Source organism: Rattus norvegicus, chromosome 7 (genome assembly GCF_021556685.1).
Source record: "Rattus norvegicus strain SHRSP/BbbUtx chromosome 7, alternate assembly SHRSP_T2T, whole genome shotgun sequence".
Lineage (NCBI taxonomy): Eukaryota > Metazoa > Chordata > Mammalia > Rodentia > Muridae > Rattus > Rattus norvegicus.
In genome coordinates, this window is record NC_141540.1 from 136,236,207 (window position 1) to 136,260,902 (window position 24,696).

Here is a 24,696-nt window from a genome sequence, read left to right on the forward strand (position 1 = left end):
TGGATCAGGGACTGGAGGTAGATGGCTAGCTAGGAAGACCTTCCCAAGCCTAGACCTGCTGACACAGTCCACCAAGTACAACTTAGCCTTCAGGGGAAATGTAATGACACTGCCCCTGAAGACCAACACAATGGCTCCCTTTACAAAGCACCCTTGGGAAGGCAGCCACTCACGCCCTGGGGTGCATTCAGTTTAAGAGCAAGAGGCACAACCTGACATTCTCCCAAGAGATTTATAGGAATAGGAGAGTCCTGGAACTGACAGAAGACTCAGAAGTCCCGGAAATGATGAGGAAAAACTAGAATATCCATGGCAGTGAGCACAAGAGCAAAATCTGAGGCACAGTTGGCACTTGAACCGGGCACTAACACAGATGTGCAAGACACCTCCCCAAATGCAAAGCAAGCTTGGAGAGACCAGTGGCGCTGGTGTATGTTTGTGAGCAAGAGGTTTTGGGTGCTGAAGCTGAGACGTGTGTGTTGGGGAGGCAGGGGCCAATATTGTTCTGCACTGAAACTCTGTCTGCATTCTGCCAGCTCTGGAACAAGCCATTTTCAAAAAGAGTGAGAGATAAGGAAGACAGACCATGTTGAGAAAGGCAGAATGTGGAGTGCAGGAGAGTTGATGGTGGTATGTGCTGTTGTCCCTAATAGAGGTCACTGTTGCCACAAATCCTGTCATATTTTACTGCTGGATACATGACATCTAGGGTTATGTCAGGCATACAGTAAGGGTTCCACACATAGTTGCTGAGTGAATACCAAAGGTACCATTAACTGAGGGCTTAACATAGTAAGGGTTTTCCAGTTCTTTCTACAGCAGCTGTGTAAGAATTACCAGCACCTTGCTTGATGGAGACATATTAGGTTTTGACTCTACGTCAGAAGTCCTCAGCTTCAGGTCAACTGACATCTTGGACAAGGTCGTTCTTTGGTGTGGGAATCCTCTGCTTCCTACTATGGGTGCGATGAGATTCTTAACCACATATTGGACGGCATCCCTAATGATGGAAATCTCAACTATCTCCAGGAACTGCCCAATGTTCCCTGGGGTACAGTGCTGCGCTGTGAGAAGCACTGCCTGAGCCAGCCGAGCCTGAGCCCTGACTGCAGACTCTGAACCCAGCCTGGACTCTACAGCTGCCAGCAGGCAGGCGACAGCTGGAATTTCCTGCAGGCTGGCTGTGAGCTAGGCAGCATGCTGAGAACCTAGGGCATCCTCTGGTGTTAGGGCAGCTGAGCATGGAGACAGCTGCTTCTGAAATCAAAGTCTGTAGGATGATAATTTACCTAAAAAAAAATTAAAGTGAAAGTTTGTTCGAGCGTGTGAGAATTTTGATTCCTTTAAACACCCGTTTAAAGTTATATGAATGTCTTAGTTAGGTTTTTACTGCTGGGAACGGACACCATGATCAAGGCCACTATTATAAGGATGACATTTAATTGGGGCTGGCTTACGGGTTCAGAGGTTCAGTCCACTATTGTCAAGGCAGGAGCATGGCAACAGTGTGCACGCAGGCATGGTGCAGGAGGAGCTGAGAGTTCTACATCTTCAACTGATCTGAAGGCTGCTAGAAGACTGGCTTCTGTGAAGGTAGGATGAGGGTCATAAAGCCCATGCCCACAGTGACACACCTACTCTAACAAGGCCACACCTCCGAATAGTGCCATTCCCTGACCAAGTATATACAAACCATCAGGGTGCATGTGCTTTTGTTTTAGTCCCAGGTTTGGGATGTGGGGCTGCTTCCCTTTGACTATGACTGCCCTTAAGCTCTAGGAGGGGCATGGCTTGTGCTAGCTGCAGCTAGTTTACATTTTGAGTTGTGGGGACTCTGAGAGGGGTGGGAGGCACTCTGAAGAACAACAAGGGGCAACTGTTCCCCTGCTGCTTCCCTGCCCTCCCCCTGCTGCTCCTCTGCTGCCCCCTGCTGCTCCCCTGCTGCTCCCCTACCCTCCCCCTGCTGCACCCCCCCCCCGTGCTGCCCCCTGCTGCTCCCCCTGCTGCTCCCCTGCTGCTCCCCTGCTGCTCCCCTACCCTCCCCCTGCTGCCCCCCCCCCGTGCTGCCCCCTGCTGCTCCCCTGCCCTCCCCCTGCTGCTCCCCTGCTGCTCCCCCTGCTGCCCCCTGCTGCTCCCCTGCTGCTCCCCTGCCCTCCCCCTGCTGTTCCCCTGCTGCTCCCCCTGCTGCTCCCCCTGCTGCTCCCCCTGCTGCTCCCCTGCTGCCCCCTGCCCTCCCCCTGCGCTCCCCTGCTGCTCCCCCTGCTGCTCCCCTGCTGCTCCCCTGCTGCTCCCCCTGCTGCTCCTCTGCTGCTCCCTGCTGCTCCCCTGCTGCTCCCTTGCTGCTCCCCTGCTGCTCCCCTGCTGCTCCCCTGCTGCTCCCCCTGCTGTTCCCCTGCTGCTCCCCCTGCTGCCCCCCTGCTGCTCCCTGCCCTCCCCCTGCTGCTCCCCTGCTGCTCCCCCTGCTGCCCCCCTGCTGCTCCCCCTGCTGCCCCCTGCTGCCCCCTGCTGTTCCCCTGCCCTCACCCTGCTGCCCCTCTTCTGCACCCTGCTGCCCCCTGCTGCTCCCCTGCTGCTCCCCCTGCTGCTCCCCTGCTGCTCCCCTACTGCTCCCCCTGCTGCTGTTGCTGTTTGTCAGGCGATCTTGAGCAAAGAGATGAGAAGAAAAAGTTGGAGATAACCTGACTATGAAGATTGGACCTGCCCAAGGAACCCAGAGCCCCATATCAGCAAGAAGCAGTCTATTTCATTGGCTGAAAGAGATTTACTCCTCCTTTTCCCTCTAACCTTTCTTCTCTCCTACCTAGAGTTGGGGGGGGGGGTTGGAAGGGATTAGGGTGGAGTTAGGGGTGGAGGGGAGGTAGAGCTATAAAAACCCAATAAAATGATAAACAAACACACCAACATTCAAGTCTGACCATTGCATTTCCAAATGGCTTTGCACTTCTTAACTTCCTGCTTGCTAAGGTCCTATGCCTCTGTCCCATTTTTGGTACTAGTAATTATTCCTTCTGGAACAACAAAGAGAGTCTGTATTACTTCAGTTCCGGTTTCTGTATAGAATTAAAGATTTTCATTATGCAGTTATTATAATATTCCCAAGTTTTCTTAAAGAAGAAACAGAAATCATTGAAGAACAGCGCCCGAAATTATGAGGTTAAGGAGCAAAATGGCATCTGCAGAACCTGCCCAGGGGGCTGCTCCATGTGTTGCTGCACTGACAATGTGAGCCAGCCAAACTATAACCCGCAGAACCGACCCCTGTCACTGTCACTTTGTCAACTCCGTCATATGTGTGATAGTGTAAGTCGAATCTAAGCCTTTTGCACACTAAGCAAGCCCTGTGCCACTGAGCTATAAGCCTGGTCTCAGGTACTTTTTTAATTTGAGACTGAGTATCATTAACTTGTCCAGGTTGGCCCGGAGCTTGGGAACCTCCTGCTTTAGCCTCCTGAAGATGTGGGAGGCCAGGGCTGTGCCACTAACACAGGCTCTCGAGCATTTTAGAGGTCTCTGAAGACTGGCGTCCAAGGGGTCTCATTTCAAATCCTGTGCTTTTCTTAGGATTTAGATGATGGAGCAGAAAGCTATCCCTTCCAGAGGTGACAGCACCCTGGGAAACATGGTACCAGAACGTTAATGACCTGTGTTCCCTGGTGTTCCAAAAGGATGCCTGAAGTGACATCAAAGAAAACAGCCTTGATGGGTCAGGCAGCTCAGTTACACTGTTGAGCATGTTAAGAAAAACCAGTTACTACTCATGTATAAAGACTGCACAAAGAGATGTTTTTGATGAAGCCAGAGAGATGGATCAATGATAAAAGCTCTTGCCAGCAAGCCCGACAATATGAGTTTCATCCCATTCCTACTTGGTGGAAGGAGAGAGCCAACTCCTACCGATTCTTCTCTGCCATCCACACCTATAGACACAAATTAATTACTTCATCAATCTTAAATGTAATTTAAATATTTAAGTGATTTTGTAAATAACACAAACAGAAATTACTCAGGTTACGTATGTAAGTACCAGTCCTTTCCAGCTTTGATCCAACTGAGCAGTGAGTAATCACTTATTTTTTTATTTTGACTGATACTTAAAATTTGATTATATTTATGGAGTGCCATTTCAGGGTTTAATTTTTTTTATAGTGTTCAAAACGGGTTAAAATATCTGTCTGCTAGAAATAAGCACTTCTTTATGGGGAAAGCATTCAAAACCCTTCCTTGTTGCTCTGTAAAATGCATATACAGTGCATTATAATTTTCTATTAGGTGCCCTACTGTGAATGGTATGTGTATGCTGGAGGGTTGGAACAGCCTGAATATCGACGCCAATCCTGTCACTGTCTAGTTTAAAGAACTGAACATCTCCGAAACGCAGTTGCTTTCACTCCCACCTGTGAACTAGAAGTAATAGAAGATAGGGCCTCTGGCATGGCTGTGTGTGTATAAAACACTTCAAGCAACTCGTGGCTCATGGAGAGTTCTCAATTACTGCATTACACATATCCACATGCCAGAACACGCGTGCACATTCTAATGATCTCTCTTCACCTTCGTATGATAACACAGTGAGAATGTAACTAAACAGCCAATCCAGGCATCGGGTAACAGGACATGTGGATGGCATTTTCAGCAGGGCTGAAAGACGTAGGTTTTCATAAGGGACAGGAAAATGACAGAGTGTAGGAGAAGCCACTTCAGCCTGCCATATCAGGGTGGGACAGCCACCGCTGTGTCGTTTGTCAACTGCGCGGGAATCTGTCCATCTGTGGGACTTTCTTTTGCCAGTCTGAGGCAGTGCCTCGACATCTGAGGAGGAGGAGGAAATGACGGCTGCAAGATAGCAATTCCAAGTGTGATGAGGGTTTAATTCTGGGCTCTCCCACACCTCCCCACATGCCGAGTGATTAATTCGTATTAGATCATTTCCTGCTCTCAGTATGATCTTCGTAAAAAGAAAAATTTATTCCTTATACCATCTGCAGTGAAGTACTCTCCATCATCATTGTATTAACTGTGATTCTGTAGAATATTTGAATTTGCCTTTAATGACCTTAATAACTCTAAACAAATATTTCAAGTAAAATTAAAGCACTGGGTTCATTATAGGAGAAATTGGACTCTGCATGTTTTCACACTATTTACAAAAATAAAAGTAAATTTCAAAGTAAAGACAAACAAAAAACTTCTGTTACAATGTGTTGTTCAATATTAATTGTCCATTTGACAGAGTCTAGATTCTGGGTGTCTGGGCACAACTGTGACAGATCATGTTGATTGTGTTAAATGAGGAGGTAAGACTCATCTGAATTGCGGTGGGACTATGTCCTGATCATGGTATCCTGGATGGTATAAGAGAAAGGAAGCAAGGTGAGCCGGGTGGACACTGCTTGATCCTGGTGACGTGATGTAACGCGACATGACGTGATGTGATGTGACCAGCTCCTGCTGCCTTGGCTTCCCTGTCATTAGATTGAGCCTAGAACTGTGCTCTGGAATAAGCCCTTTCTCTCTTAAGCTGCTTTTATTAGGATAGTTTATCACAGGCAACCAACGTGCCCTTTAGATTGTCCCCGAAGCTGTGCAAGGTATGCACACTACTGAAAGGGAAATTAAGTCTTCTTGTCACGCTATCCTGGCTAGTTTTATGTCAACTTGACACAAGCTAGAGTCATCAGAGAGGAGGGGACCTCAATTGAGAAAATGTCTCCTTGGGATCAGGCTGTAGCGGAGCCTGTAGGAAATTTTCTTAATAGTGACTGATGGGGGAGGACACAGCACAGTGTGGGTGATGCCATTCATGAACTGGTGGGCCTGGATTCTGTAAGAGAGCAGGCTGAGCAAGCCACAGGGAGCAAGCCAGTAAGCAGCACCCCTCTGTGGTTTCTTGCATCGGCTCCTGTCTCCAGGTTCCTCCCTGTTTGAGTTCCTATCCTGACTTCCTTTGATGACGAACACTGCTATGAAAGTGTGAGCCAAATACACCCTAGCTGCTTTGCCATGGTGTTTCACACCAAGCTTTAAGACACACACCAATATGAGTACTGGGCTCCGTCTAGGGACACAGCTCACAGCCACCTAACAGAATACTATTTAACAGAACAGGACACGGTTTAACCCGGAGTCTTCCAGGTCTCTCTGTGACCAGTGGCACACATTTAAAGGACATAAGTTTCAGGTTGGTCAGACCTCCTGACTTTATGGTGTCTAATTCTAACAATCCCCTCAACCTCATCCCAGCCCACTCTCCCTCACCAGCTCCAGGTCACGTGTAAGCTTTCAAATAACCAAACCTTGAGACTCCATCTCTTTGTAAATATTGTACATCTGTCTCATTCCATATCCGCCAAAGACTTCTATGGTTGGTAGCTGGGGCTGACTCTTCACCGCCACACTATTGCGCTTGAGAAGACGTTAGTGAGGGCGGAGCTTGATAGCGGAGAGCTCACTGCATGGCCAGCTGCCTATCGTGTTCATGGCCTCCTCCAACAATGCAAATTCCAAAAATAGTACTCAAGTCTTACCTGGCCAAACTTATCCCCTAGTTGACATAACCCAAGACTCAATGAACGTGGCTCTCTGTGAACAGTCTCCTCTTGTGAGCACTCACCTGGTAGCAGGTTTTTCTTTGTTTGTGGTTTTGGAGTATTTTTTATCACGCCCATTTAAATGTCCCATGATATAATGACAAGTGGCCAAAATTATACTTTCAGTCACCATAAGTCACCTCATAATGATAGATATATAAAATGAAGAAACAGATGAATAAAATCTGTTTAGTCCTCTCTCTCTCTCTCTCTCTCTCTCTCTCTCTCTCTCTCTCTCTCCCCATTTCTACTTTGATTTACATCCTTGTTACCCTTCCTCTGGTCTGCTGCTCCTGGAGTCCCTGATTTCAAATCCACTCACGAGGTTGTTAAACTCCTCACACATTGATGTATTCTCGAGACTCTGAAGCCTGCAGCCTACCTTCAAGAACTAGTGTCATTCTATGATTTGTTGTGATCATAGCTTTTAAAATATAGTATTAATGAACTCTAGAACATTTGGGAAACCGCCTTGCCTTCACGTATAAGACTGTCATACAATTTAGTGACTGCCTTTTGTTCCTATCTGTAACTTTACAAACTATTTAATTGTCTTAGAACATGCAAAGGCATCCAGTGTAAACAATACAAAAACAATAGCTTGCTTCAGAGATGGAAGTTACCACATGAATACAGTGAGAACGTTTTACCATATTTACTTCAAAGTGCAGTTGGAACTGAGTCCCACAATAAAGGAGGTGGGTGTAGCAGTTATACACAGTAGGTACTGTAGGCACATATAGGTAATTATAGGAAGTTGGAGTTTTCAACAAAGTAGTAACTATCACGTGAACCTAATTTTTTATTTCTATTAACAGATTTGTATTTCAACTATAAACCTACTTCTGTTTAAAAATAGTGCAAGCATTATTATCCCAGAAAACTACAGTGTGTTTAAGTAAATTTCACATACAATGTAATAGGAGTAATTGAGACATATAATGGGAGTCAGCGAATTTCATTGAAAGATACTCATATTTATAATCCCAATATTCAGGAGGCTAAGACAAAGTGATTGTGAGTTTGAGATTATCCTGGGCCACACAGGGAGATACTATTTTAACAAACCTTTTATAATATATACCCCAACAGTTCGTGTGTTGGCCCCTTAAAAGGGGTAGTAAACTAGATAGCAAAAATTCACGCTTGCAATCCATGCTACAACATGCATATCTCTGGCTCTTAAGCTGTCACATACTTTCCTGTCATATACTTTCCTGTCATATACCTTCCTGTCATATGCTTTCCTGTCACATGCTTTCCTGTCATATACTTTCCTGTCACATGCTTTCCTGTCATATACTTTTCTGTCACATGCTTTCCTGTCATATACTTTTCTGTCACATGCTTTCCTGTCGTATACTTTCCTGTCACATGCTTTCCTGTCACATACTTTCCTGTCGTATACTTTCCTGTCATATGCTTTCCTGTCACATGCTTTCCTGTCATATACCTTCCTGTCACATACTTTCCTGTCATATACTTTTCTGTCACATGCTTTCCTGTCGTATACTTTCCTGTCACATGCTTTCCTGTCACATGCTTTCCTGTCATATACTTTCCTGTCTTTTCCAACTGGCTGATCAATTACTGAATAATTTTTTTTTTGGTTCTTTTTTTCGGAGCTAGGGACCGAACCCAGGGCCTTGTGCTTTCTAGGCAAGTGATCTACCACTGAGCTAAATCCCCAACCTACTGAATAATTCTTAAGTGAGCAAGGAAACGTAGGCATTTTCTGAAGAACTTCAAGTGTTTTTTAACCAAGCTCTAACTTAAAATAAAATACACTAAGATTAAGTGAAAATAGCACGAGGTATGTAGCCGCTTGTTCTCTTTGCTGCTTTTTCCAGAGACCTTTTCCAGAATAGGTCAAGTGCATGGAGAAAAGTCTACTTTGAGAGGCTGAAGTTGTGTTTTTTCTGTGGCCCAAATTTAAGGAAGTAAGGAGGAGTCTCACAAGATGGTCCAGCAAGCAGAGCCCTAGTCCTGATTTTTTTTTCAGTCCCCAAACTAATGTGCCATAGTGACAAGCTGGGAGAAAGCCATTATAATTTTATTACATTTCAACAGTTTAAAGGCTCAACAGACCAAATCACACGTGTGAGCTGGGCCATGGCTATGCACTCCAAGCACAATGGGAGGGAATGGACGGAAATTGGCAGGCTGCGTAGTATGACATTTTAAAATCACTGCTTTCCCCTGGTTATCAGGCATAAATGCTCCCAGTGGGCTCTGGGTGCTCCCCGTGCTCTCTGAGTGCTCCCCGTGCTCTTTTCCACACTCCCCATTTCTCTACCACAGACTCTGTGATTTCTAGGATCGAATCTTCAATACCACAGGCCTTCTGCAGTATGAATTGCAATGCTCTATGCATTTTTCTCTCTGTAACAAGGGCAGTCCAGACTCCTTGTCTCAGCTGTAATGCAGCAGTGGCCATCAGACTTCCTCTCCACTCTATGAAACTGTACTACTATGCAAAATATAGAGAGCAACTATTTTTAGATAGCACATGCCTGTGAATTTTAGAAGAACTCTGGCTTTCTGCCTAGGCGCAGGGAAGTGTATGAGCAGAAGGCTTTGCTGGACAGACAGGAGGTAGAAGTGCAGAAATTCAGAACTCTGTACAGCAAGTTCCCAGAAGAACTCCATGAATTTCCCAAGTTCAGCTAATGACCATGCTGTGCGTGAGGGCAGGCTAAGGCTATTTGATTGGCAGTGAGCAGCCTCTAGTACAGCAGTTCTCAATATTCTTAATGCTGGGACCTCTAATTCAGCTCCTCATCTCGCGGTGATCCACAACCATGAAATTATTTTCATTGCTACTTCATAACTGCAATTTTGCTACTATTATTAATTGCAGTGTGTTTTCTTATGGTCTTGGGCGACCCTATGAAAGGGTCGTTTGACTCCTCCCAAAGGGGTCACAACCCACAGATTGAGAATCACTGCTGTAGGTACTGTGAGTCGAACGGGAAAATTCCAGGGGTCACACAGTTCTGAGCGACTTAAGACTATAACTGTTGAAAATAAAGCACCCACGCCACAAAACATCCACGTCCCATAATTCACCAGACACCATGAGTATGGCCATTCCAGACTTTCCGTCCACCTTTAAAGCCACGCCTGAGCAGAACAATGATGCTCTCCCAGATCTACTATCCAGAAAAAAAGATGCCCAGAGCTACTTAAGCCAAGGTAACAACATGAGTGGAAGACGAAGGGCCTACAATCCCCAGGACATCCCTGGGGAGGAAAGAGGGAGGAAAGGAGAGAGGAGGGAAATGGGGAGTTGGTGACCGGAAGGGTGCATAGGACTGGTTTTTACAGTTTATTTATTCATCAGGATAGTGCTGGGATAGCTCAGTGAGCTAGAAACCAAGTCATCTTTACACAGTCAAAAAGATTTTGATGGAAGCATCTTGAGAACTTTATTATGCAAAGATGTTTAAAAATAATTCGTGTTTGAAAATCAAATATCCATACAGAACAAAAGTTATCTTAAATTTCAGCTCACATCATAAGAAAGTGAGCAAAATTGTATTACAGTTTTCACTATAAAAGATAAGAACCATGAATTTTCTAGAGACTACATTTGAGAACTTGGGATAAGCAACTATTTGTTTGGTGAAGAACATAAAGAACCAGCTGTAATATAGAAACAGACAAATTGGAGTTCATTAAAATGAAAAATACCTATTCGTCGAAAGAAAATAAAGGCAGAATTGGATAATGCAGAAAAAAAAAAAATGTGTCAAAGAATGCCAGGAGCCACCAGAAGCCAGGTAAGGGTCAGAGAGAATTGTTCAGAGTGATCTCTGTCAACCTTGACTTCAGACATCAGTCCTTCAAAGCAGTGAGGAGGATCCAGTTACTTAGCATAAGATGGTTTACAGAGGCAGCCCAGCAAGTGAACGTGATTAGCTCTTGTTTGTCAAACAACTTCATTAAGACAATAAATGAAGTCTAGAGAAATGGCCTTAGTGGATAAAAGCCAGGCTGTGTAAGTGTGAGGACCATAATTTGACTCCCCAGCACTCATGCAAATGTCAGAGTCATAGAACGCATCATCTGTGAGCCAGCACTCCCATAGGTAGGAAGGAGAGACAGGAAAGTCCCCAGGATCACTTGAGTTAGGAACCCTGGCCCAGCAAGCAACATAAGGAAGACCTTTAATTAATCAAGGTAGAAGGTAAAGATCCACATTGGGGGGGGGGGGGGGGTGACAAGACTTACACATGCCCAAGATAGTATTGACATACATACATACATACATACATACATACATACATACATACATACATACATACTAAACACTAACACATACTTATTTTTAAAAAGAAGATAAATAAGAAAGTTTAAATGTAAAAGGAAATTTTAGGGAAATTTTAACAGCAATATATAAAGAGCACCTAAAATTCAACAACAAAAAATGAATTAAAAAAAAGATAAATTCAAACAGGGCATGAAAGATGCCTCGAAGGGTACATGTGCTTTGATAAATAGGCTTGATGATGTGGGTTCAATACCCAGGACCCAAAAAATGGAAAGAGAGAACAAATTCTCACAAGTTTCTTTTGAGTGCTACACATCCATGCCTGCCCACATACACACAAACATGATGAAGGAAAAGTGGAAGGCACACTTCAACTTACAGACAGAAGGTAAGGATTTTCTGAAAAGAACTCTGGTAGCACAGGAAATAAGACAAGTGGGATTGCCTGGAACTAAAAAGAAAATCTGTGTAGCAAAGGAAACTGTCAATCAAGTGAAGAGAGCGCACACGGGATAGGAGAAAATTCTTGCTAGCTATACATCTAACCGAGGATGGGCTATACAGAGAACTCAGAACCCTAAATATTAAGAGAACACAGCTGGGTTTAAGTGTGCCTCAAAAGGAGAACTACAGGGACCAGTTTCAGACCAGGGTAAGGCCTTTTAGTTCTTGGGGAGTTCCCAGCCTGAAGCAGCTTCAGAGGCAGGGCTTGGCCCCAAGGAAGGGACCGGAATTTACTCCTAATCAGCTCACAGGTGACAAGAAGACCTGCATCTCCCAGTAGAGCCACCCGTGCCTCAGTCCCACAATTCACAGGAAGAGCCACGCACCTCTGACCCTCAGAGGAAAACTCAAGGTAAGGCTTTGTCCCCACATACCAATCCCAAAGAGAAAAAGGACACCTCAGAACTACAGGATTTAGTCCTCTACTACGCCTGCAAAATATACTGCCAAAAGAAAGGGGTGAGAGGAATATAAATAAAAATACAAAAGAGGGGAGGGAAACTCAAGCAACAAGGTAACCACAGTTGCATAAGTCTCAGCACAGAAACAGAAATGTGAAAAAAACATGGGAACACGTCCCCCCACAAATTACCGATAGCACCTAGTGAGAACCACTTGGAAAAAGGGCCACAAGGACTGCACGCGTGTTCAAACAACTCAAAGAGGGCATGGCTACAATCCTGGGAAAAACAAAGGAAGGGATGAGTGAGGTGGAGAACTCAATCCAAGAGAGATGGAACTGCTTAAGGAAACACAAACCAAAAGGACGTTGGAACGAATAACCCAGGAAGAACTGATCACCAAACTGGACTGTGTGGAAAATGGGCTCTGCATGGATGACAAGGTAGAGGAATTGGATCACTTGGTAAATTTCAATGATAAATTTTAAAAAGAAATATGAACAGAAGTTGGCACTGCCACACCATGAAAGTGCCTAACGTTTAGCTTGTGGACATAAAAGATCAGGAAAACCATGTGAAGGCATGGAGAATATTTCCAAGAGAATCACAGAGGTCTATTCAGGAACCAGAGGCCTACAGAACTCTAAACAGACAGCTCCAGAAAAGAAACTCCCCATAGCATACTATAATGAAAATGTTAAAAACACACAATAGATAAAACATAATAAATAAATATTAAATGTCATGACAAAAAAAAGCTCAAGTCACAAAGGCAGGCCTATCTGAATAATGTGTTGCTATTCCAGCGAACTTTTAAGCCAGAAAAGCCTAAAAAGTATATCCCATGTACTGAAAAACCATTATCAACCCAGAATATTAAATGCAACAAAAACACATCTGTCAACATTCAAAGAGGAATAGAAAGTTGCCAAAATAAAAGCAGAGTAAAGAAACTTATAACCACTAAGCCAGCTCTATAAAGGATATAGAAGGAAGGCTTAGGTCTAATAATTGTGATAAACACACCCTAGAGGTCACAGGGAATGAATGAACGACGCTAGAAGAACCAGAAATGATATAAAAGACGGGAATTAAGATGTTAATTTTCTAATTTAACAATTTTTATTGATCGATAATAACTCTCAAGGCTAATAATGGTCTCAACCAACAAAAGATGGCCTGAGCAAAAACTTAACAAGTAAATACAAGAATTAAATAAATTCGTGAAACAAACAGACTCCTAACAGACATAGATAGAGCATTCTAACAACATTCAAGACTAGACAACTCACAGGAACTCATGAAACTTTCTTCAGAATTGACTACCTGTTAAAATAGAAAGCAAATCTTACAAATATAGGAAAAGTAAAATAACACTCTGATTCCATCCGACTACAACAGAATAAACCTGTCCTCAGCACCATAGACACTATGGAGAAGACACAAACGGATGGAGGCTAAACCACACAGTACTGAATCATAATAGTGTCAAGGAAAAAATGGACAGAAAATTTAAGAATTTCTATAATTCAACAAAAGAAAAATCACAACATATTAAATTCTATGGATCGTTATGTGGAAAATATAAAGTATTAAGTGCCTTTGACAAAAAATGGGAAAACAAATTAACGATTTAACAATGCACCCCAGTTTCTTGGATAAAAAAGAAAAGCCAACAGTATCAAGACTGTAGATGAGAAGGAATAATAAAAATCTTGGCTGAAACTAATGAAACAGAAATGAACAGAAATCAGTTCGAAGAATCAGGGGGTGGGGCTCTTCGGAAAGAACAGTAAACTCCTAGCCAAATTGACCAAGAGAGAGAGAGAGAGAGAGAGAGAGAGAGAGAGAGAGAGAGAGAGAATACAAAGCAGTAAAATTAGAGATGGAAATGCAGACAGTTCAACAAGCACTGAGGAATTTCAGAGAATCATAGGGGCATATTTCAAAAAAATATATCCATATTCCACCACACTGCAATATTTTAAAATGGAGGAGTTTCAAGATATACATGGTGTATCAAAGTTAAATGAAGATGGGGAAAGTAATTTAGATAAACCCATAACATCTCATAAGATAGAAGGAGCAATTTTTAAAATCTCCCAACTAAATAAAGCTCAGAGCCAGATGGGATCATCAGAGAAAGCTACCAGACCTTCAAAGTCGATCTGGCAACAGTGCTCCTCAACTTATTCTGCAAAATTAAAAATGAGGGATCCCTTTCCAGTTACTGGTGCCTTGGCACCAAACGGGCACAAAGACCCAACGAAGAGAGAGACTCTTAGGCTGATGGCCCTAGTGGCCACAGCTGTAAAAATTCTCAATAAACCGTCAAATGGAAGAAAGAGCATTTTCAGCAAATGGTGCTGGTTCAACTGGAGGGCAGCATGTAGAAGAATGCAGATCGATCCATGCTTATCACCCTGTACAAAGCTTAAGTCTAAGGGTATCAAGGACCTCCACATCAAACAAGACACACTCAAATTATTAGAAGAAAAAGTGGGGAAGAATCTCGAACACATGGGCACTGGAGAATATTTCCTAAACAAAACACCAATGGCTTATGCTCTAAGATCAAGAATCGACAAATGGGATCTCATAAAACTGCAAAACTTCTGTAAGGCAAAGGACACTGTGGTTAGGACAAAACGGCAACCAACAGATTGAGAAAAGATCTTTACCAATCCTACAACTGATAGAGGGCTTATATCCAAAATATACAAAGAACTCAAGAAGTTAGACTGCAGGGAGACAAATAACCCTATTAAAAAAATGGGGTTCAGAGCTAAACAAAGAATTCACAGCTGAGGAATGCTGAATGGCTGAGAAACACCTAAAGAAATGTTCAACATCTTTAGTCATAAGGGAAATGCAAATCAAAACAACCATGAGATTCCACCTCACACCAGTCAGAATGGCTAAGATCAAAAACTCAGGTGACAGCAGATGCTGGCGAGGATGTGGAGAAAGAGGAACACTCCTCCATTGCTGGTGGGATTGCAGACTGGTACAACCATTCTGGAAATCAGTCTGGAGGTTCCTCAGAAAATTGGACATTGAACTACCTGAAGACCCAGCTATACCTCTCTTGGGCATATACCCAAAAGATGCCCCAACATATAACAAAGACACATGTTTTTGTTCATAGCACTATGTTCATAGCAGCCTTATTTATAATAGCCAGAAGCTGGAAAGAACCCAGATGCCCTTCAACAGAGGAATGGATACAGAAAATGTGGTACATCTACACAATGGAATACTACTCAGCTATCAAAACCAATGACTTTATGAAATTCATAGGTAAATGGATGGAACTGGAAAATATCATCCTGAGTGAGGTAACCCAATCACAGAAAAACACACATGGTATGCACTCATTGATAAGTGGATATTAGCCCAAATGCTCGAATTGCGCTAGATGCACAGAACACATGAAACTCAAGAAGGATGACCAAAATGTGAATGCTTCATTCCTTCTTTAAAAGGGGAACAAGAATACCCTTGGGAGGGAATAGGGAAGCAAAGTTTAGAACAGAGGCAGAAGGAAGACCGATTCAGAGCCTGCCCCACATGTGGCCCATGCGTATACAGCCACCAAACTAGGTAAGATGGATGAAGAAAAGAAGTGCAGACTGACTGAAACCGGATGTAGATCTCTCCTGAGAGACACAACCAGAATACAGCGAATACATAGGCGAATGCCAGCAGCAAGCCACTAAACTGAGAACGGAACCCCCGTTGAAGGAATCAGAGAAAGAACTGGAAGAGCTTGAAGGGGCTCAAGACCCCATATGAACAACAATGCCAAGCAACCAGAGCTTCCAGGGACTAAGCCACTACCTAAAGACTATACATGGACTGACCCTGGACTCTGACCTCATAGGTAGCAATGAATATCCTAGTAAGAGCACCAGTGGAAGGGGAAGCCCTTTGTCCTGTCAAGACTGAAACCCCAGTGAGGGTGATTGTTGGGGGTAGGGTGGTAATGGGGGGAGGATGGGGAGGGGAACACCCATATCGAAGGGGAGTGGGAGGAGTTAGGGGGATGTTGGCCCTGGAAACCGGGAAAGGGAATAACAATTGAAATGTAAATAAGAAATACCCAAGTTAATAAAGATGGGGGAAAAAAACATGCTTCAATAAAACATCCTGGAAGTAGGGTCCTTTAGAACAGAATATGAATGCACTGCCTCCAGAATTTGTCCAAAAAAAAATACTTGGAATATAATACTTTTGTTTTGGAGTGAAATGTTCTGTAGATATTTGCTAGATAATTAAAATGCACATCAAACTCTACAGCACAATGAATGTTAGTCAGCATGGAGAGAGCGAGGATGTCTGTGTCCTCCAACCAAAGTGTGTGGTGTCACCAGGATGAAAATCTATCTAGTTATGGTGAGCAAGAAAGAACAATGGCCGCAGTGTGTGCTGATTCTGGGCCCAGCTGATCAATAATGCTCAGAGACTTAACCAACCTGTGACTGGCACTGAGATTTTCACACAAAAGCCCATGTTTTCTGGGAGACACGCATGTGGGACACCCTTGTTCAAACTTCCCTTTTAAAATGAATATATTTTAACTATAACCAGTGAGGTTTCATAAAACTTCTGGTTACAATACTTGCTATCCCCCTCAATCATGGGAGATATATAAAACCAAAAACTAGAAGGGAGCATCAGATCCTCTGGAGTTGGAATTAAAGATGGTTCTAAGCTGCCCTGTGGATGCTGCAAACTAAACCCAGGTCTCTTGGAAGAGCAGCCAATGCTTTTAACCACTGAGCTATCTCTCCAACCCCTGTTTTATTTATATTTTGAGACTATTTTAAATGAGATTATTTCTCCAATTTCTGGGGAAGAAACAGCATCAGTGGTCTTACCCTGTGCTGGGCCTAAGTACTAAGATGTGCTACTGAGGCAATGGTGGCCAGGCTGTCTGTGCGGTAACCAACCGTTCTCTGACAGGCCTTAGATTCACCCTTGTGACTGCTAGCATGGCCAGAAACCATGAGTAGGAGAACAGTAAGGGAAAACTTACTGATATTGTTTTTGCTAAATGGTCATGTTGTTCAAATTGCTTTCTAAATATTTATGTTCATATCCATAGATTTGTGTGATTCTCAATCTCAGCGAGAGATGGGGCACCGCCATCAGACTACATTCACACCTATTAAGGAGGCCCAGGAAATAATGATGGCTATGGAGAGGAGAGAACGTACGAACGGATAAATAGGGAGGAGGGCCATGAAGTGCTCTCCTCTGGGCATGGCATACACACATGCAGCTGTAGCTATCTGCGCAACATCAATCTAGTTAAAATTTCTCTCTTAAAGTGGGATGGGGCTCCTGGTGCCCCACACTTAGCTCAGGACCTGTTGGCAACTGATAGCTGATAAGGAAAAATTACTAGCTTCTTTGGGGGGTGGCAATCTGTAGGTTTCCTGTGCCCCACTGAATGACCCCCAAACCCATGTACTTATGGGCAGCAATAGTTGAACTCAGTGAGTTATTTTTCTAAAAAATTAGAGAGAGAGCTTGAAGATAAGAGAGAAATGCGTTACTGGATGTCAGAGAAGTTGGCAGGTGTAGGTATGACCAAGATAGTAGTATATATATACTATAAACGTGTGTGTGTGTGTGTGTGTGTGTGTGTGTGTGTGTGTGTGCACGCCCATGTGTGTGTCTGTTGATGTTATTGTGCAGGTGAAGGCAGGTAAGGATAGAACAAGGCCTGTCATTGGACAAGAAGGAAGGATAGGTGAGAGAAAAGTTTTAGAAATGGGGAGAGGAAGACAGGGAGAGGAGGAAAGAGATGGGAGAGCATGGTGGTTGATGTTAAGATTCTTCTGGGGGCTGGGGATTTAGCTCAGTGGTAGAGCGCTTACCTAGGAAGCGCAAGGCCCTGGGTTCGGTCCCCAGCTCCGAAAAAAAGAACCAAAAAAAAAAAAAGATTCTTCTGTGTGCATAGTTATCGGTTGTTATGACTATTCTTAATATGTATATAATGTTTTCATATATATATATGTTTTCATACATATGTTTTCATATATACACACACACATATATATACATATATATATATATATATATGTTTTCAAATAATGCAAAAGTGCTTTTTGATAACCCATTGAGCCCAGTTTGTGCTGTCATATGTACATGACTATGGGACTATCCACCCTTCCATAGGAAACCTACTGGAGGCCATATCCTCAAATAGAATAGATTCTCCATCCCCAAGATCTTAACGACAATGAAGTTGGTGGGTATTAGAAGAAATATGGGTGGAACTGGAGGAAGGAAATTATTGAGTAGACATGATACTTCATTGTACACATGGATATAGTTCTCAGAAATTTTTTAAAAAGTAATAAAAACTAAAAATGGAAATGAAAGTTAAATGCCCTAGAAAGACTTGTTGGGTAATTACAGCAGCGTGAATCAGAGTAAGTCAATCGCAGTGACAGTGAAGGGACCAGAGGAATCGAGATATGAGACAATACCACAGAAGATGACTCCATTTGCGATAAGTATAATGAGAACATCTAAGCCATTGCTACAAAACCAGGCCTTCCTCGAAGGTGAAGGTGTGGTGGAAGAGGCCTGGCAGGCGTCACTTGGAGAGAAACGGAGGATGTTTGATGAGCTCGGCTGGAGTCCCTGATGTGATGAGCCCCTTGTAGATTAGAGCTGTGTGCTCAGTGCCTGCCTACATTGCGTGGCACACAGGCTGTGGTGTGCAGAATATTTTCCAAGGATTAATAGAAGACTACTCTGCTTTAAAATCTATTTCAAAACTTTTCATTTATCTTTTAATGCTTTTAATTAAAAAAGAATTACATCTTAAACAAATTGCTGGGTAGGAAACATTCCTTCTAAAGACTGGGTAACAACAACCCTTCTTGGTTTTTCCTTCTGCTCCTGAAAAACAGCATCACGGAAGTGTTTGTCATAATGTACAACTGAGAGAAAAGAGGTTTTCATTGTTAATTTACAAAAAAATAATTTAATTATTTTATGTATATGGGTGTTTTGCTTGCATGTATCTCTACGTGTTATCTGCATGCCTACCTAGTGCCTGGGGGGCCAGAAGAGTAGAAGTGGAGTTACTGATGGTCTAGAGCCACCATATGGGTGCCAAGAACTAAACCCAGGTTCTCTGCGAAAGCAGCCAGTGTTCTTAACCCTGAGCCATATTTCCAGTTAAGGCTTTTACTTTGGGGGAAATTTTCCATGCTGTCAGGGGAGTGCTGTGTCAGCTCCATTCTCTGGTTGCCTGCTCATTCGTTTGAGATTCTTTTTTCTGGGACAGTTTCTCTGTGTAGTTCTGGTTGTCTTGGAACTTGCTCTATAGATGAGGCTAGCCTCAAACTCACAGAGATCCACCTGCCTCTGCCTTCTGAGTGCTGGCATTAAAGCCATGAGCCATCACCCGCCTGGCTTCACTTGAGATTTTTGACTGTGCCAATGGGAGCATCTGTATTGTGATTGTGCTGGAATGTGCTAAGGACCGTCTTCAGTTCACTCCTCCTGGGAATACTTGTCAACACGGTTTCTCTGAAACGGTGGTCATCGGCCATGTTGGTACTTTATGGCTGTTGCAATCCTCTGCATTGTAAATTGCTGCGGTAATGAAGCAGCCTGGGTTCCAAGTGAAGAAATGCTAATTTTTCCTCCACGTCCATGAGTCCACCCAGTAAGATTAAATGTTGCACTATTATTCTAAGCACTGGAATATGGAATCCATCTGAGATGATCAATGCAAAATCAATTCTATTTCTTTTCTTTTCATTTATTTATTACTTTTTTCACAGGCCAGTAGCATCTGTGATTCATCATGCAAATATTTTTTGTACTTGATTTTCTGTAAACATTTTCAAATGATCTTTTGGTTTCTTTCTCTATATAATACACACATGTTTTCTAGGACTTTTAAAAAATTTATGTCATTTTCTAGATTCATAATCATCAATCTACATACCATACCATATAATGTTATAACCCACTGTCAGCAACAGGTCTTAGAGTGTTACAGAGCAGAAGTGATCGTTGATTGCCAGGGAAAGTTCTCAGCCTGCAACCAGACCTTAGGATCTCATACAATAGCCTATGTTTCTCACAGCTGCGGGTCAGGACAGGAAATGAACCCGTGGGCCTTGCGCAAGCTGGCAAGTGCTCTGCCACTGAGCTACAATGGTAGCCTTTTTTAATCTTTCGGGACAGTCTTGCTATATGACTCAGCCTAGCCTGGAACTCCAGCCCCTCCTGCCTTAATTCCTCAGCTGTAGGGATTAAAGACTGTCATGAATAAACGTTACAGGCACAGGCACGCTGATATACCTTTAACTATAACCATCTACTACTCCACATATTTAGAACATCACATCCTCAATGGTAACAAACTCTTGGGACTTATTTTTTACAGACAAGTTGAGTCAAATGCTCATAAAGGATCACAGGAATGGACTGAGGATTCGACCTGGACAGTCAGCACCATTGACTACCATTGGCAGCACGGTAATTCATTCCATGCCAAGGTCTTCAGTAAAGGAAGGGCACAGAGAGGGTTAAGGGCAGAACATTTGAAACCTCATTCTCATAATGAAATAAGAGTATTACATTATTTTCTTACTTACGTGTGCTTTGCACCTATTAAATCCTATCTTCCAAACCAAATTACCAGAAGTATTGGAATCACATATGCTATTTTACTTCATAGTTTATCTCCACCGAGACTAATACAGTCAATTTAACACAGTGGATTAGTTCTCCTTTCTTATGTGTAATAACGGGGATCACGTTTTATAGATTATGGATGCCCCTTCCTTACCACATCCAACTGGGCTTGCGTAAGCATCCTCCTGCCTGAGCAGAAGAAAAAGGCCAAGGTAATATTCGACTTCTAGGACCCAAAAATGGGGTTTTGCTGAGAGACCAGGAGCTTTTGAAGCTGCTGGCACCTCTCTTCATACATTTCTCAATGTCTTCTTCACAGCCAGGGGGCGTGGCCAGGCTTGTAGCATGCGACTCAATGAGTTCCTTAGCAGTGTACAAAATGCCTTTTCTATGAGGAGAGAACAGGACAGAAGCAAGAACGTAACAGGCTACTAGTTTTTAAAATCCCATTTATTAGAGTACTCTGAAGCTTTGTGCAGTGGCAATATCGTAGCCAATGAGGTTTATCCGAGGCACGATTATTGCTAATAGAGTGCTCTGGTAAAAAATAAAATAAAATGAAAAAGAGTAGCAAAGACAGGAGAATCAGGGCTCCAGAGATGTCTCAGAGGGTAAACACACTTGCCACCAAGGCTGACAGCCTGAGTTGAACAGGCAGAGCCCACATGAAGGAAAAGGAGAACCGAATTTGTTCTCGGACCTATACTGGGTGCTCTCAGGCACATGCTGTGATTATCAGGCTCCATAGATAGATAGATAGATAGATAGATAGATAGATAGATAGATAGATAGATAGATAGATAGATAGATGATGGATGGATAGATAGATACATAGCTAAGTAGGTAGGTGGGTAGGTAGGTAGATAAGTAAATGGCTTTTTTCCTTGTGGACTTGATCTGGAGAACAGAGAAATTAAGTTGCATAGATAAATGAGAGGCAGAGGAAGGCCTGTGATTCCCAGCTTGACCTCAGGGAGACAATGGCTTTGAGGGCAGCATAGTATAAACTGAAGTGAGTCAAAGTAAACTCCAAATCCAGCAGGACATAGAGCAGAAATGCTACACTGCTGCAGTCTGGTACAGCAAGGCCAGCCCCTGCAGCTGGGCCCCAACAGATTACAACCAGCCAGATGGCCAGGAGACACCACCAGGCTCTGATCAGGCTAGGAGAGGGCCAGTGTACACGGGATAGCACAGACTGCATCTAAAAATGCAAACACAGCACACAGCAAGAAGTGGCTGTTGGACATCACCCCAGAGAGCAGCAGAGGCAGACACAGGATATTAGCACTTACTCCTTGCTGGGGCTCACAAGCAGGATAATCCTAGGAAACTCAAGTTACTCCTCAATATACATGGTCACCAAAGCTATACCCCTGTCTTTCATGATTCATGACCTTAGATAAAAAAAATCAAAGAAGTCCAGACTATCTGAGAAATTATTTTGTTTTCCTCAATACATTCATTAATGCTTTCCATCTAAAAAGAACTGATTCTTTAAGCAGCAGGTGCTGGACAAAAATTGATTTGTGTGACTAGACTTTAACAAGTTTGTAAGGCAACATGACAAGCTGCTGGTACCTCACTGCCTCATCTGTCCCCATACAGGTCAATATGAATCTAAAGAGCCTTCAGGCAAGCTGACTGCCCTGTATCCTCCCACCCTCAGGCAAGCTGACTGCCCTGCATGTTCCCACCCTCAGGCAAGTCCACCACCCCACATCCTCCCACATTACTGCTCCTTATAATTCCATCAAACTCCAGGAAAACATGTCTGTCATTTGTCAGGACTATGTAAGCCATGCCATCTCACAAACAAATGGCTATTTGAGTCTGTTTCTTTCAGTTACATTTATACATTAAGGAGCAAAAGAGAATTCACAAGTCAAGGACTTTGGTGATTTTTGTTTTTTGTTTTGTTCAAGATTAAATGAATATAATGCTTTTTAGAGTGGGACATGATTAAGTGAATTTCATCAAAATTAAATGTACTTGTTCATCTAAGAACCCCGTTAAGAGACAGGCTACAGACTAGGAGACAGTGCTTTCAAAGTCAATGCCTTGCAAATGACTTATATCTCCATATATATATATACTAAAAACCAACAATAAAGTCAGGAAAAATTCCTCCCCATAACCATTGAACAGTTACTTCACATAAAAAGAAAATACATGATATTTGGTTGAGTATAGCATGAGACATTAAGAAAATATTTTTAAAAATTCCATGCTGAGATGTTCCTCACATATAACAAAGAAGATATAATCAAGGACCAGAAAATGAATATTCATGGCGTGTGGATCATGTGTGATGTTCACATATGTGGGTGTGAGTACAGATTGGTACTAAGTGGACAATTGCTATGGCTAACCATTTGACGGTTCCTTTAAATATTAAATATACATTTATCTAGAAACTTAGGAAGTAATGTTCCAAATAAGACAATATTAGATATATAATCATCAAAATTCATCAGACTAAATATGAAAGATTTATGCATTTAATCACATGTTAGTTACACTTTTATGAAAATAGATATAAATAAAAATAGCTTTATAAAGACAGTGATAATTTTGAGAGACTAAACTACTAATTTAATAGAGTTATAATTATTATTAATGATAGAACAATGCACATTTGCACATAATTACAATATAAAGTGATTCAAGCAGAAATGGAAATCTGCAAATGGGGTAGAGTTAGAGATAGTTTCCAACCAAGGATGTCTATTTTATCGATTTATTGGTACTTAAAAAGAAAAGGAATAAAGAGAGCCACTTCAAAAACCTTTTGTTTTTCTCTAAAGCCATAATATAATAATGGCTTGCTTAACAACATTCTATTTACAATTATGCCTATGATTTAATTTTTGAAGATAATATTCAATTAGTTGTGAACCTTGGTCTATCAAGGAAGGGGTTATTGGGTCTAAGGAGGTGGTTCAGTAGGGAATGTCCTTGCTCTGCAAGAATAAGGACCTCAGTTTAGATTCCCCACTACCAACACCAGGTACAGGGGCCACTGCTGTCCTGTTGCTGGAGACAGGAAGATCCTTGGGGTTGGGAGCCAGCTAGACTAGCCAGTCAGCAAGCTCCAGTTGCAATAAGAAATCAGTCTCAAGTAAGATTAAGATCAGTTGATGAAAACATCCAGGGTCAGCTTCAAGCTTTTACAGCTATGTGTGCATGCACACACACAAATACACACACATATGCATCGCAAAAGAAGAGATTGCTCTAAAGAGTGATATTTTATTCCTCAAATAATTAATATCAGTATCACACTAAAACAACTGAACAGGTCAAGTTGCAGAGTATTCTCAACAGCCCCACAGAGTCACTGCACAATCTGCCAAATTGAAAACAGGCAAGCAGCAATAAAATGAATTAAACTGGTGACAGTGTCCTCAAAGCCCCTGCAGTGACAGTAAGTGGCACTTACTTCCACAGGGAGTCCAGAGGCACATTTAGCCATGGTGACAAAAAAAATGTGTGTTTTGGTCTCAAAGAAAACAAGCAGAGACTTCTGGAACCATTACATATATGTACAGGGAAAGTAGAGCATCCATGAAGAGTGACTGTGATTGAGCTCTCATGGTCAATCAAGAGGATATAGGAGTCTATATACACACTATACTTAAAATATCTATATCTATATTAACATACTTGCATATTAATGAATAAAATGGACTAGAAAGCTGTACATGCTGTCTAGCAAGTAATGGAACACTTCTGCTTTATCACAAAAGCACCCTACGTAGTTATTGCTTATGGTATAAACACCTGAATCCCCTCTTCTGTAAACAGGCTGCAATAGGTGATTGACATATTCTGACAGGTTCACCTGCCTTCTACACCATAAGTCACGAGGAGTAATAAATTCACACTATGAGTAAAGACTGAACGTTTGACATCAGAAGAAATTCAGTAAGATTTCTGGTGAAGGAATTTTCTTTCAGAACAATGATGGGACATACACATCTTAAAGTCCGGGGCAAATCAAAGTTTATGACTGCAAGCGAATAGCAAGATATGCAAATGTAGTATAACTGGAATGTTGGGAGTTGAGTTCAGGACTAGAAACTCGCTCAGTGTGTTCTGAGTTCCAAGCCTTGACCCACACCAAGGCAAAAATGAGTAATAGCAGAGACAAAGATGATAGATGATAGATAGGTAGTAGGTAGGTAGGTAGGTAGGTAGATAGATAGATAGATAGAGAGATAGATAGATAGATAGATAGATAGATGAAAGGTAGGTA

The 24,696-nt window shown here is 42.5% G+C and overlaps 1 protein-coding gene and 1 pseudogene across 2 annotated transcripts in view; one reads left to right on the forward strand and one right to left on the reverse strand.

The window, feature by feature from the left end:
• Positions 1–24,696, reverse strand: part of Nell2 (neural EGFL like 2) — a 319,573-nt gene that overhangs the window by 274,121 nt on the left and 20,756 nt on the right.
• On the forward strand, positions 20,906–20,971 carry LOC120094043 (U4 spliceosomal RNA; annotated as a pseudogene).